Genomic DNA, 13,704 nt, shown 5'->3' on the forward strand with positions numbered 1-13,704 from the left:
AGTGAGAGACCACATTTTCTTGTGCTGTCTCCTTTCATTTATTGTATTCCTGATGGCTCAGGCCAGCATGGTAATTATCATCAGTAGTGGGCATAAACACGGTTGATTAAGGTAAGTGATATAGGATTGTGAGCAGATTCCTGTAATCTAGAACATGAGGTGAAGCAGAAACATGTTGGGTGAGGGCCTTTCTAGGCAACTGCTGAGAGAACCTATAATCACAGCTGCTTTGTTAGTGAGAGCCAAACCAGTTGATCATCTATTCTGCCTGAGTCCATCCTGAGTGTGTGTTTGGGTAATCCTCATAATAGAAATGCCATTTCTGATTCAGACGTTGAGATGTGATGACAGTTGTGCCGCTGGGAGTGAGGCACACAGCTCATATCAACAGAAGTGAACTCTAGCTCTGGAATCAATGTCTGTGTTCAGGGTTTACCACAACTGATCACGTGTCCTCATATCTGGAGAGCTGCAGATGCAATAAGATCCCTTTAAAAGAAAATCATCTTACATTTACAGAAGAGTTTCCTTAAAACGTTATCATATTATTTATTTATTTGATTTGTAATACTCTTCCATCTATGTAACCAAATAATCATAAATCATGCCAAATCATCAACAATCAAATCCAGATAACCGAGTTAGCGACGTACAAAGAACGGGCCCCTGTACAAAGGTTGTTGACTAATGTTTATGTTTTTATTACTGAAGTACAAGATGGACTGAAACATTTGCTTTTTGATTTCTTTTCTTTATTTATCTTCAAAAATGTGCACAGTCACATTTTTGTTACAAACTGTCTGATGTTTTGTTTATCACTTTCAATGCGACTCTTCGGTAAAAGAATTTTGGATTAAAATAATTTAATAAAAGACATAGGAAAATTTCCATGCTAAATTGTGGTCTATAAAGAACAAGTCATCTTGAAACAATGAACGTACAGTATTTTTATTTCTGGATGAACTGTCTCTTTAACTTTCTCTATAGACAATAACATTTTTATTTATATATAAAAAAAACTGAGAGCAAACAACTTCTTCAATGACATTCTACAATATTTGCATGAATTAATATTGCATTAAAACAGAGCAACATTTGTGAAGGTTTCTATTAGAGCTCTGCACAGGCCTCGAATTTAGGCCCTAGCTGGCCCTGGCCTGAGACTCTTAGGTCCTAGCCCACCCCATTTCCAACAGGTTATCAGAATTACCGGCCCAAGCCTTCTCTCTAAAGAGCTTATATTGTTAAGCCATTAAAATAGTTCAGTTTTGTATGTAATAGCAAAGTGATTATATTCTTAAGTTAATATAGAAAAACTTGTGTACGTCTATCATAGTTTTACAAGTGATTTTTAGTGTACGTCGTCACAGCTATTGCTAAAACCATTGTAAGTGTAAAATGTTAGTGTAATCTATTAACACGCACATCATAAACCCATCTTTTTAGGCAAGTACCAGATATGGATGTCATGTCATAAAACATTTTGAATGACTAGATTTGACTTCATCCTTGAGACATTGTAAGTTAGTTGTAATGCTTTAACTGTCACGTTTTTCAAACAGCCAATATAAAGAGGACACAGGCAAAGAACATTTACATTATCGAAGAACAGTGGGCTTCATTTATCAGTCCAATTTTCTGCCCAATTTTCCATTGTACGTTAATTTTGTAAACTTCATTTTGTCTAGCATGAGTTTAAGCACTCTCAAAGAATAAAAAACAAGAAAAAAAAAATATGTCGCTGATATGTTAATACACTGTTTGATGGTCGAATCTCTCTCACTTACATCATACAATACGTACATGTGCACTTTGTTCTGTAGTAGGTTTAGTAAATTAGTAATTTTTAGTATGTCATTTAATAGTTTAATTTTTGTTTTTTATAATCGCTCGTCTGTTTGAAAAACAATGTATAGTGAAGCATTTACCATCACATTGGCACATTGACAATTTTTATTGTTTATTTGTTGAAAATGAAACGTGAGAAGACTTTTAGTAATTTTGAGGTAGCCTACAGTCAACATTTCTGGGTGTCGTCTTGATCCTTCATCTTGATATCTACTTTTGTGGAATTCTAATAAGCCAGTTTAATAAATTTGTCAAAAAGCCTCTTCAGTAAAGCTTCATATGTCAATGTGTCACTGATAGCATTTAATCAAGCTGTCAGAATTCTAATGATCTTTTTTTTTTTTCTCCTCCCCAGGAATCTTTTAGACAGAGACACATTCTCCAAATCTGATCCACGTGAGTACAGCCAATGGAAGTTGAAACTGAGCTTTGCGTCTCTTCATTTTATACTTGTTCTGCATTAATTAGTGACCCCCACTTGTTTTCTTTGCAATCTCCTGTCTTTCGCCTCTCATCAATCATCAGTGTGATTCTGAAGAGTTCTTCTCATCTACATTGCTCTGCATGACTCCAACGAACCTGAATGAGACATGAACTCAAATGCGCTATGGCAGCAAGTTTCATAGAGACCCTTTGAAGAGAAAAGACAGATTGAGCTCAAAAAGAGAGAGTGAGAGAATATAACGAGTTTCACTTAGTGGATCTCTCTCCTCTCTGAAAGAAATATCTCTATACTTCTCATCTGCCAGTGTGGTAGGGAGGGATTTATAATAAAGAAATTGTTCAGCAAAAATGAAAATTCACCTCACCCTCCCAATGGGCCTCATTTATGAAGAGAGCGTATGACCAAAAACTGGGTGTACCGTCGTTTTCATTAAAAACTTGGCATTTATCAATATGGTCATGAGCTGTGGCTATGAACAAAACTCACGTCAGGTCTCAGCTTGTGTAGACAAGTTTTTGAGCTAGCCTGAACCAGAGATGCTCACAAGTCTCTGAGCTAGAGTCCAAGTCAAGTCTCAAGTCTCTGAGCTAGAGTCCAAGTCAAGTCTCAAGTCTCTGAGCTAGAGTCCAAGTCAAGTCTCAAGTCTCTGAGCTAGAGTCCAAGTCAAGTCTCAAGTCTCTGAGCTAGAGTCCAAGTCAAGTCTCAAGTCTCTTTATTATATTAAGTCTCTGGTTATAATAAATGTTGCATCACGTACAGCGACCCATCCAAGCTGCTTAGAAAACTGCTATATATAAGGAATTCAAAGCATGTAATATGTTATTATGACAACTCTATTTATTAGCATACGATATCAACTTTGATTTTGGTATATAATCAGTGTAAACAGGCTATTGCAACATGACAAAAACACCAAGAATGCTTTACTTTTAAGTTAATATCTGTATTTTGCATTTATGGATTCAGTAATGGCCTTCTGTCTGTCCTGGCTGTATAGCTGCACACCTCTTGTCTGTCTTAAGAATGAACAAAGCTACGCTGACTTATGTTATTCATACAATACCTACTCACAAATAAACATCAAAAACAAAGCCGGCTGCAATGAATCATTTTGATACATTTTGATAGAGAACCAAAAATATTTAAAGTAGATAAAATTAGAATAAATAAAATGGAAATGTCTACATACTATTACTACTGTAAACTTTGCAAATAGGACATCAGCCCCTTCAAGTCAATGAACAATAACAAAGTGGGCTGCAATGAATATCTGTGCAAAACGTCATGGCTCCACTCCTACCCAATGACAGAGGCACGCAGGTTTTTTTCCACTGGAGTACTCACGTGAAGGATGCATGCACAACTAATAACTAATATCATCACGCTATAAAGGGTTGGCCTGCGCTGGGTGCGCCCCTCCCCCTATAACTGTTCTGTCTCGCGGAGGAGCTCATTTGTGTGCATCTGTGTGAAACACGCGCTCTGAAACACGCATAGGAAAAAAGAGCGACAGAAAGAACGGCTCCCCTCCAGCCGTGACTCGGCTCCCATCGTTCATGTTTATGAGCCGTTCAAAAGAATCGGTTCGTTCGCGAACGTCACAACTCTAACAGCGAGCTCATCTGACGTTTACTAAAAATTAACATTGTTCACGAGTCCCGGAGCTCGAGTCCGAGTCGAGTCTGAAGGCTTTCGAGGACGAGTCTCAAGTCGAGTCTGAAGTCACTGTTTGTGCGACTTAAGTCGCACTCGAGTCCGAGTCTCAAACTCGAGTCCCCATCTCTTGCCTGAACTTGCGTGCAGCATAGAGAATCGTCTCAGTTATGCATGGTAACCCTCGTCGGTGCCCCGTCGGTGACCGATGAAAATGGGATATCGCTTCGATAGACAAATTTACTTTGAGTGTAAACTAAATTATACAATGCACATTGGCATGCAATTATTGCATCCAGCTGCCACGGATCACAGCGTGAGTATAAGAAGGCAGCAGGTGCAATGCATACCAGGTTTTAACTTCGGAACCAAACTGGAGACCCGGCAGCTCAGTGGCGGTACAGCAACCATGGCGACGGGACGTGACGTCTCCATTCCCTCCTTCGGGGAATGAGGGTTACCATATGTAACCAAGACGTTCTCTTTCAGTCGGTCACTCTCGATGCCACGACGGTGACCAGTGTTGTGCAAGTTACTTCCAAACTGTAATACATTATAGATTACTTATTACTGTTATTTAAATGTAATACTTTACCTTACAATATTACTGTCTCAGAATTGTAATACATTACATTACTCCTATATTACTTTTGAGTTACTTTCACGAAAATAACTACAAGGTAGAACTTAAAATTCTAAAATGACAAAATGTAATACAGAGCATTTTACATCCAGTAGAAGGCAATTTAATGTTCCATAATGACTGTGGGCTATCCAGGCTACTAACAAATATAGCATATAATTGTCAAAGTGAAGGCTCAAGTCAAAAAAAGGATGACAGACAAAATCACAAATGATTAAAGTCTGTTAAAAGTATGGTAGAGGTAAAATTATTATCTGGCAATATCCGTGAATAGCTTGGGTCTATTAATATAAGACACAACATAAGTAAACTCTAATGCCATGACAAGATGCACATTTGTTTTACTTTATTCTCTTTGAATTCAAGAGGATCACAACACAAAACTGTCATGCACAAAGTGCACATGATGAACATAGCTTAGGCTGTGCTTTCTCAAGTATAAATTGCAATTGGAGGACCAACCCCTTAGCCTCAGTCATTTTAGTCCACAGAACTGAACATATAGGCTAAACATAGCCTAACTGCTTACCACCTCGTGAATGTACAGTCGTCTTCTACCATCTTCATTAGCCGCTTTTCCACTGGCAAGCGCGACTCGCGAGCACAGCAGGGGCAGAAATCATGCCTCGCGCCACTCATGTAAAACCCGCCTTCACTGGACTATGTTACGCAATAACAAAGTAACACCAACAAGAGGGAGATTAATGAAATCACGCGGTCTCGCAAAGGTTTTTTTTTTTTTTTAACGCACGCTTTGCTGAAAATGTACCGAGTAAAATATTACTGAAAATTAATTAGTAATGCCTTACACTACTGCGTTACAGGAAAAAGTAATAAATTACTGTAATGCATTACTTTTGTAACGCGTTACTCCCAACACTGACGGTGACCGACGAAAATGGGATCCCTACCAAAGCGCCATGGGTGCTCCCCCTTCCAGTGCCCTGTGCGAGTTGCCTGCACCCCTATTAGGTGAACAAGTATACCATTGTCAAAGCACTACCTCACTGGGTGAGACTGGATAACATTGTGAAAACGTACCCATGCCGCTTGGAACTGGCACGCTGCTGAAGCCCCATCTTCCCGAAGGAGGTCTCGGGAGCAAATACACATATAGCATCTGTTTAGGTGTATATTGGAAATTTGAGGTGATTAAAACCCTCTCTGGAAGGCAGAAGTCTGCCGGGAAAACACAGGCTCTAAGGCTATGTGCATACGAGAACCGCTTAGGTCTCAATATGGAACCCAGCCTTCCATGGTTCTCACGGATTCATCATGAAGGCCTGGTGCCGGACATTCTGTTGCGTCCAGCTGCCTAGGGTGATGGAGGAACTCCACAGGGTCTACAGTATGGACACTCTGCAACAGTTTAGCAAGCTGACACTAACCGGAGCCTCTTGGTGCCAATATCCGTTTGAGGTGAGAACACAGGAGGATATCGGCTCTACACAAAGGCTATAGAACGTAGCGAATGTGTTAGGGGTCACCCAGCCCGCAGCTCTACAAATATCTGCCAGCGAGGCTCCACGAGCCGTCGCCCAGGAGCATGCAACACCTCCAGTTGAGTGAGCTCTCAACCTGAATGGGCAGGCCACACCCTGTGCCTGATAAGCCAGGGTTATGGCATCCACAATCCAGGGTGCCATCCTCTGCTTAGAGACGGCATTCCGCTTCTGCCGGCCTCCATAACAGACAAAGAGCTGGTCTGAGGTCCTGAAGCTTTGTGTCCAGTCAACATAGCATCTCAATGCTCGGATTGGACAGAGCAAAGCCAGGGTCTTGCACTTGCAGGTCCATCACTTGGTCTTTGATGGGTGAAGTGGGAACCTTGGGCATGTAGTTGGGCTGGCAACACATAAGACAAATGTTTAAGTATGTACTGAAATCATAATGGCTACATAAAGAAACTTAAATATGGATCAACATGAAGGTGTCATAAACATATACATTATGAATTTTGTCATCAGTGTTATATAAAAATATAAATCAATAAAGAACTTCAAGAACTACAACAAACAGCTCGTTTGGAATAGAGGGGGAGGGGCAAGGTCATGGTTAGAATTCTTTGTTGAGTGCATCAGAAGAGCTGCTGTAATGTCAAGTTTTCAGCATGTTTGAAGTCGTTTGCACATGGGACGAGAAGCACAGCACCACATCTAGATTAGTTCATACAACAAGTACAACACAATGTGCCACCAGTGTGTGTACACTCATAGAAACTAATGTTTTAGAGTTTTAAAGATGTGGCACAATGTGACTCTGCACTGCTCTTCTCGTCTGGTGTGTGACTGCATTAAGAAATGCAGTTTTTTTCACGCCCGTGACAAAGATGTTTGGGCTTCCAAAAATGGATGATGTCAGTAATCCACAGAACAATCCAATGTCGTGGCATGCAGAAAACAATCAGAAAACCAGCTAACCAGTCCAAGATACAAAAACACAAAGGCAAGGCAAAACAAGTAAACATGGGCAGAAACACACACACACACAAATATAGCAGTGAGTATATGTGTGTGCCATTCTTATAGTGTGCGACTGATGAGGTGATGAGACAAGTGACTGCAATTGGTGAATGCTGATTTGTCCATGCAAGGGATTATTGAAAATGGAATCCAGAGTAAAGTGACAAGAGTCTGGAATGGAGTGTCCTCTAGTGACCCTCACAGGAACTCACAGTGACAGAGCCCCCCTTCAAGGAGTGATTTCCAGACACTCCAAACAGAATAGACTAAAGTCCAGGAGAGAGGTGGATTGGAGGCAGAGTGAGGGATGGAGGACCAGGTCCATGAGGAAGTGAAGAAACAGGTGACTGAGGCAGAGCCGAAAGAAGAGCAAAGAGAGCTAAGACAGATATGGTGGAACAGAGAGCCAAGGTGAAGCTAGCGGAGCAGAGAGCCAAGGTGGAGCAGGTGGAGCCAAAGCCTACCAGACTGTAGCTAAAGACCACCAAAGTGGAGCAGGTGGAGTTGAAGACCACCAGGGTAGAGCAGAAGGCAACCAGAATTGACCTGAGGAGCACCATAATGGAGCAGGTGGAGCCAAAAACAACCAGGAAAGAGCAGAGAAGCACCATAGCAGTGCAGAAGACCACCATGGCTGAGCAGATGGACTGGGCTTAGCAGAATTCCACCAGAACTGGGCAGAAGACCACAATGGCTGAGCAGACGGACCAGGCAGAGCAGAAGTCCAGCAGGGCAGAGCAGACAGAGCTGAATATCCCCATGGTGGAGCAGACAACCACCACAGCAGGGCAGATGGGATCGAAGATCCCCACGGCAGAGCAGATGGGATCAAATACCACCACAGCAGAGCGGATGACAACTACAGCAGAGCAGACAGGACTGAAGACCCCCACGATGGAGCAGATGGGACGGAGGACAACTTCAGTGGAACTGGACCAACACGGTGGATCAGGCTGGTCAGGAAATAAGAGCACAGAGGTTAACAATGGCCTCATCTGCCATAACCAGACAGTTCAGAAATGGCCGTAACAGGGTGAGCAGAGAGTGAGCAGAGAGTTCAGGTACAGCCCTTTTTACCATGCCTCTATAGTTAGAGAGTTCAGAAACAACCACCCTGGTCATTGCAGAGCAAACAGAGAGTTTGAGTCTGATCTTCTTGGCCCGGATTGGACAGTCCCAGAGTTCAGAATTAACCTCCTTGGTCAGAACAGGACAGACTGAGAGTTCAGAAACAGCCTTCTTAGCTGTAACAGGACAGCCAGAGAGTTCACAGATGGCCTCCATAGCTGTGACATGACATGACAGACAGATATTTCATAGGCAGTCTCTGTAATCATGATGGTACGTTTAGGGAGTTTAGGATTGGCATTATTGGCCATGGCAGGTCAATGAGTGAATTTAGAGACAGCTCTAGCTACTGTAACAGGCAAGGCTAAGAATTCATGGTTGGCTTCTAGGGTCAATACTTGTGTAACAGGGAAATTAATGACAAACAAGGAGTTCATTAGTGGGTACCCCTGTCTTAAGAGGAGCTGAAGTGAACACCCCCGCCACCTCTTGAGGTTCTGCAGTGGATGCTGCCACCTCTGGAGGATCTGCAGCAGTAGCAATATGATCTACAACAAACACAAAGAGTTCAGAGACAACACTTACAGCTATAACAGAGGCATCAGGAAACAGGGAGAGTTCAAAACTAGTGTCCGTGGTTGAAACAGAGGTAAGAGGGAACACTAAGAGCTTGGTGGAGAGTATTGCTATGGTCTTGGAAGGATTTGGAGTGGATACCTCTGCTATGAAAAGATCTGCAACAGAAGTTTTCCCCTTTGGGGAAATCAAAACGGACTCAGGCACAGGAAAGGGCTCTGGTACTAGAATGAAATCTGTAACGGATTCATGGATTAGAGCTGGATCCTGGCTGAGCTCTGGGGTGAGCTCGAGGACTGGAGTGAGCACCACCACTTTGGGAGATTCAACAGTGGAAGCTGCAACCTTTGGAGAAACTACGGTGGTGTGTGCAGCCCAAACACACAGAATAGCCATTGCCATAACTGGTAGGACAGATAGTACATTGACTTTGATCTCATTGATCTCAGTGACTTAAGGTGCTGTGCCTGGGGACCTGGAGTGAGTAGTTGCCACAAACTTGAAAAAGTATGAACTTTGTTGCTTGAGAGCATTGGTTGAGGGATACCAGAGTTGTGTCCTGACAAAACAGATGGGACGTGACAAGGCTCTGGAAGACCAGCTGTGAAGTGATGGGACTCTGGACGATTATCTGTGATGTGACGTGGCTCAGGAAGATCAGCTGTGACTTGGCTTGACTCTGAGATGACAGCTGTGACATGACAAGCCTTGATGGGATGAAACTCTATAATAGAGGCCATGATGGGACGAGACACAGAAATGGTTGGCAATTTTGTGGGTAGTCTCTGAGTTGACAACCATCTTGTGATAAGTCTCTGGGATGGTAGTTATCTGCTTCTCCCACAGTGAATAAAGAACCGGTCAGCAAAAGTGCATAGTCCATAAAGTCTCTAAATGTACAATTGACTATCCCTTCAGTGATTTCACTGACTCATTAAATCTGAAAAGAAAAATGTCTTTCAAAGCAACATCGTCATATTTCATTAGATAACTCACAGGAATGTACTCCTCAGTTGAAGAGTCTTCTTGATAAAGTCTCAGTAGCTAGTCAACTGGGTCCATGGTTAGCCATGAACACTTAAAAAACACTGGATCTGGGTGTGACTGATGATTCTGTAACAAAGGAGGCTTGACAACGGAGTTGGGATCCACTTGCAGTTTTTATTTAAAGAGAGCGTGGTCAAAAAAGGCAGGGTCCAGAAACAGCAAACAGTAATATCAGAGACAAAGGCAAAATAGTAATCCACAGAACAGTCCAAGGTAGGGGGAAGGAATAAAACAATAAGAAAACCAGGTAAACAGTTTAAGATACAAAAACACAAAGGAAAGACAAAACAAGGAAACACGTGCAGAAATGTGTCTTTGGATATGCAAATAATCAGCAGTGAGTGTAAATGTTGGGCGATTATGGTCATTTTTTCAAATCGTCATATCGTCAGCTCGTAAGATCAAAGATGCACAATATTACCGTGCATGGTTGGGGCAAGAGAGAGACTCTCTGTACTTGTCATAGCATAACTATTTGGTGTTTTAAAACCGGGCATGTGCATGAGAGTGAGCCTATGGAAGCACCAATAATCTGAAAATATACTTTCAAACATACTGACAAACTAACATGTTAATAGGAGAATGAGCCTAATATCGTCTTAACCATTGACAAAGACATCTGCTATTGTTAATATCTCTGACTATCGTCGATGCATGATACTATCGTCTATCGGCACAACCCTAGGCTGTGAGTGTGACTGATGAGGTGATGAGAGACAGGTGACTGCAATTGATGAGTGCTAATGATTCCAGGCAAGGGATTATGGGAAGTGGAGTTCGGGGTAAAGTGGCAAAAGTTTAGAATGTAGTGCCCTTTAGCAAAGCTCATGGTAACTCCAGCTAGAGATCAAGATAATCTCAGATTTCAAATTCTGTAAATTTGATGATGAAATTCTCTTTAAATGTGACAACAGATTGCTGTAGCGCCTCAGTTTAACCCTTTGAGCAGTACGGTCCCACATATGGCATTATTATATCTGTGCCCCTTCGAGTATGGTCCCAGTATGGGACTTAGAACGTTTGGTGACATCGCAGAACTGTCAAATTAAAACTGCGTTTCTGCGCGTTGGCTGGTGCTGAGCCATAGACATACGTGCACTGCTCTTGTCATATTATCACAATTATGCAGTGTTATTAACCATATAGTGCATATTTTAGGTTTCAGACATTTAAATACACATAAATACTAGTAACAATAACAATCCATTCAAATTTAATTTGCAGATGTGATTTATTCATATCAGATACACATCGAATAAGTAACTGTAAAGCTTACTCTATTCTTCAACCAGTTCACCAGACACTTATTACTTGTATTTCGGGAGAGACTGTTGAATTCACAGGCTGTAAATCCGACTGACAGGACTCTCTGAACTGCAGCGTGAACAAACATGGCGGCACCCGTCTCACATTACAGATCATGATCAAGATCATTTAGAAAGGTTTTTGATTGCCAAAACACACTCATTTACACATATTTATGAACCGGAATATCAGATTGTGACATGGTATGCAAGTTTGTTTCCACTGGAAAAGGTTTAGCAGTATGTGACTCAATCATCTCTTTGTCTTTATTATTAGTAATAGCAAGAAATAAACATTAATGAACATCAGAAGGTGTTGAAAAAAAGAACTGTACAGTTTACTGAAACCATTTCTCATGTAATTACTCAATCAGTGTTTAAACCACAGAAAGACATAAATAAAACAGTTATCTTGTAACGTTATTTTTACCTCAGGGAAGTCTGTAAATGCTGTACAGCTAGTCAAAATAACTGTAGAAAGTAACATTTGGCTAAATATACTGTATGCAGTATATTACATATTAATTAAATTTGACAAAATTCTCATTATTTAAAGTATGTTTTAATACATTTGTCATCAAAAAGTTTTATGATAGCCACTGTTTAAATAATTATATTTCATCAAAGTAGAAGTAGAAACATAAATGTGTTATTTTAAAAAAAAATTACAGAAAAACTTCCTTATGTGTAGTTTAAATGTATGTACAACTAAAATGTTTTTGTCCAAGTGCATCCTAAATTTTTCGGGTTTGGTTATCGTTTAATCCCAGAATTTTCATTTCAGTTCATTGCTATTTAAAAGGGTATCTCCCCAATCACAGCTTTTTTTATCAGTATTGTAGCACTAATTGTTGCTATATTTGTCCCTTTTCACAGTGTGTGTAATGTACACTCAGGGTGTGGAGACCAAGCAGTGGAGAGAGGTGAGCACACACACACACACACACACACACACACACACGCACACACACGCACACACACACACACTCACACACACACACACACACACACACACACACACACACACACACATACACACACACACACACACACACACACACACACACACACACACACACACACACACACACACACACACACACACACATAGTTTGACTGTTCTCAGCTTGAATTGCTATGGTTTCATCTCTGGTGTTGTCCAATCAGGCGTGTCGTCCTTCCCTGCAGCAGCATGCAGTTCAACCACTGTCTGTTCTTCTTCTTCTGTACGCCATCAAAACACATCCTGCATCTTATCACTAACAAGCAACCTCCAGTTCAGCACCTGTACAACAGCTCTGTGTTTTGTCTTGACCTGCTGTACTAAGCAAGTGTTGTTATTTTCAATGGTGTCTTTATAACGATGAGTCAGTTTCCGTAGTTTCCAATTTGAGGTTATGAATCAGGACAGGATTGTCCTGCTGGGTGCTGCTGATTAAGCTTTGGTGTTTTGAACATGTTTGTTTTTCTCATAGGTTAGTGATAGATGGTTGGTCTTTTTACCCTTTAAATGTTATTAGAAGTATGATAAATATTATCTTAAATATAATTAAAGTTATAAATAAGTGATGCTGTTATTTTCCTTAGAACAGCTAAGTCTGGGCCACTATGTGATCACAAATACATGTTTTCTCCCAATGACAGACCAAGAATAGTAAAATGTTATACTATAACTAAGGGCTTGAATTAACATACATACTTGTTAGTGAACAGTGTCCATTAATTTACCTATAAATACAATTCACTGCAGGTTCCAGCTGAAATAAACACTTAGTAGCAGTAAAACGCCCTTCAAACTTTTTTTTGCTTTTCACACTAATAATTACTGGGGCAAATTATGTAATTACATGCTATGACCTCAAAACACTATTATCATAGTGCATGAGTTTTAAACTAATGCATTTTACTGTTTGCATCAAATAACCAACTGTATATGTAAGAATTTTCTGCTGTAGTAAACTTGCTTGGTAGCTCTCCTGGTACAGCACTGCACTTGCGATCCAAAGCATTCGGCTTGAGTCCCGTGAAACAAGAGTCACAGTTAAAGAGCTTAGGTTTAGGGTTGAGTTTATTGTAGGTGCTATGTTATTATATGCACTAGAGCATTAACCATTTAGTGTAATTTCATTTCTGAACTGTTGTGATACTTTATAAAAAAGTTGCCACATTCACATTAATCTGTTTCAGATAAAACTGAACAGCTCTACTCACTGTAGTTGAAAATTTTGTGACATTTATATATATATATTCTTATCTAATGGCAAATGATTTTGCCCTGACTGTTAGATATAAAACTGAGAGCTGAGAACAGCCTCATACACCTGCAGAATATTTGTAGGTTTTCGTGTAGGCGATGACAGCTCATCATGGCAATAAATTCTGGCATGCTTCATTCCTCAGCTGTCTATTTTTATAAGCACTCTGCTCGTATTCAGTGTGAATAACACAAGACACTGTCATTAAAGAAGTTAAAGCGATCTGAATGAACGGGTCATTATTTGGGATTTTGGGATCTTATTTAGAAAGCTTTCATCTACTGCTTATGGAATGTTATGGAAATGGCAGATCACTTCAGAGTCAGACGAATACAGGAATAACATGAAACATAATCTACATCGATCTGCCCATGTAATTGTGTTAAAGTTCAGTCTTTGGGTA

General features: G+C 40.7%; 1 long non-coding RNA gene across 1 annotated transcript in view; it reads left to right on the forward strand.

Annotated features, from left to right (window-relative positions):
• The window catches only part of LOC128022605 (uncharacterized), a 47,108-nt gene extending 35,138 nt beyond the window's left edge, over nucleotides 1-11,970 (forward strand). The window contains exons 2-3 of the long non-coding RNA XR_008185955.1: nucleotides 2,204-2,244; nucleotides 11,923-11,970. This is a non-coding gene — a long non-coding RNA (uncharacterized LOC128022605). The remainder of the gene's footprint in view (nucleotides 1-2,203; nucleotides 2,245-11,922) is intronic.
• The last annotated feature ends 1,734 nt before the right edge of the window (nucleotides 11,971-13,704 follow it).

Source organism: Carassius gibelio, chromosome A11 (assembly GCF_023724105.1).
Source record: "Carassius gibelio isolate Cgi1373 ecotype wild population from Czech Republic chromosome A11, carGib1.2-hapl.c, whole genome shotgun sequence".
NCBI lineage: Eukaryota > Metazoa > Chordata > Actinopteri > Cypriniformes > Cyprinidae > Carassius > Carassius gibelio.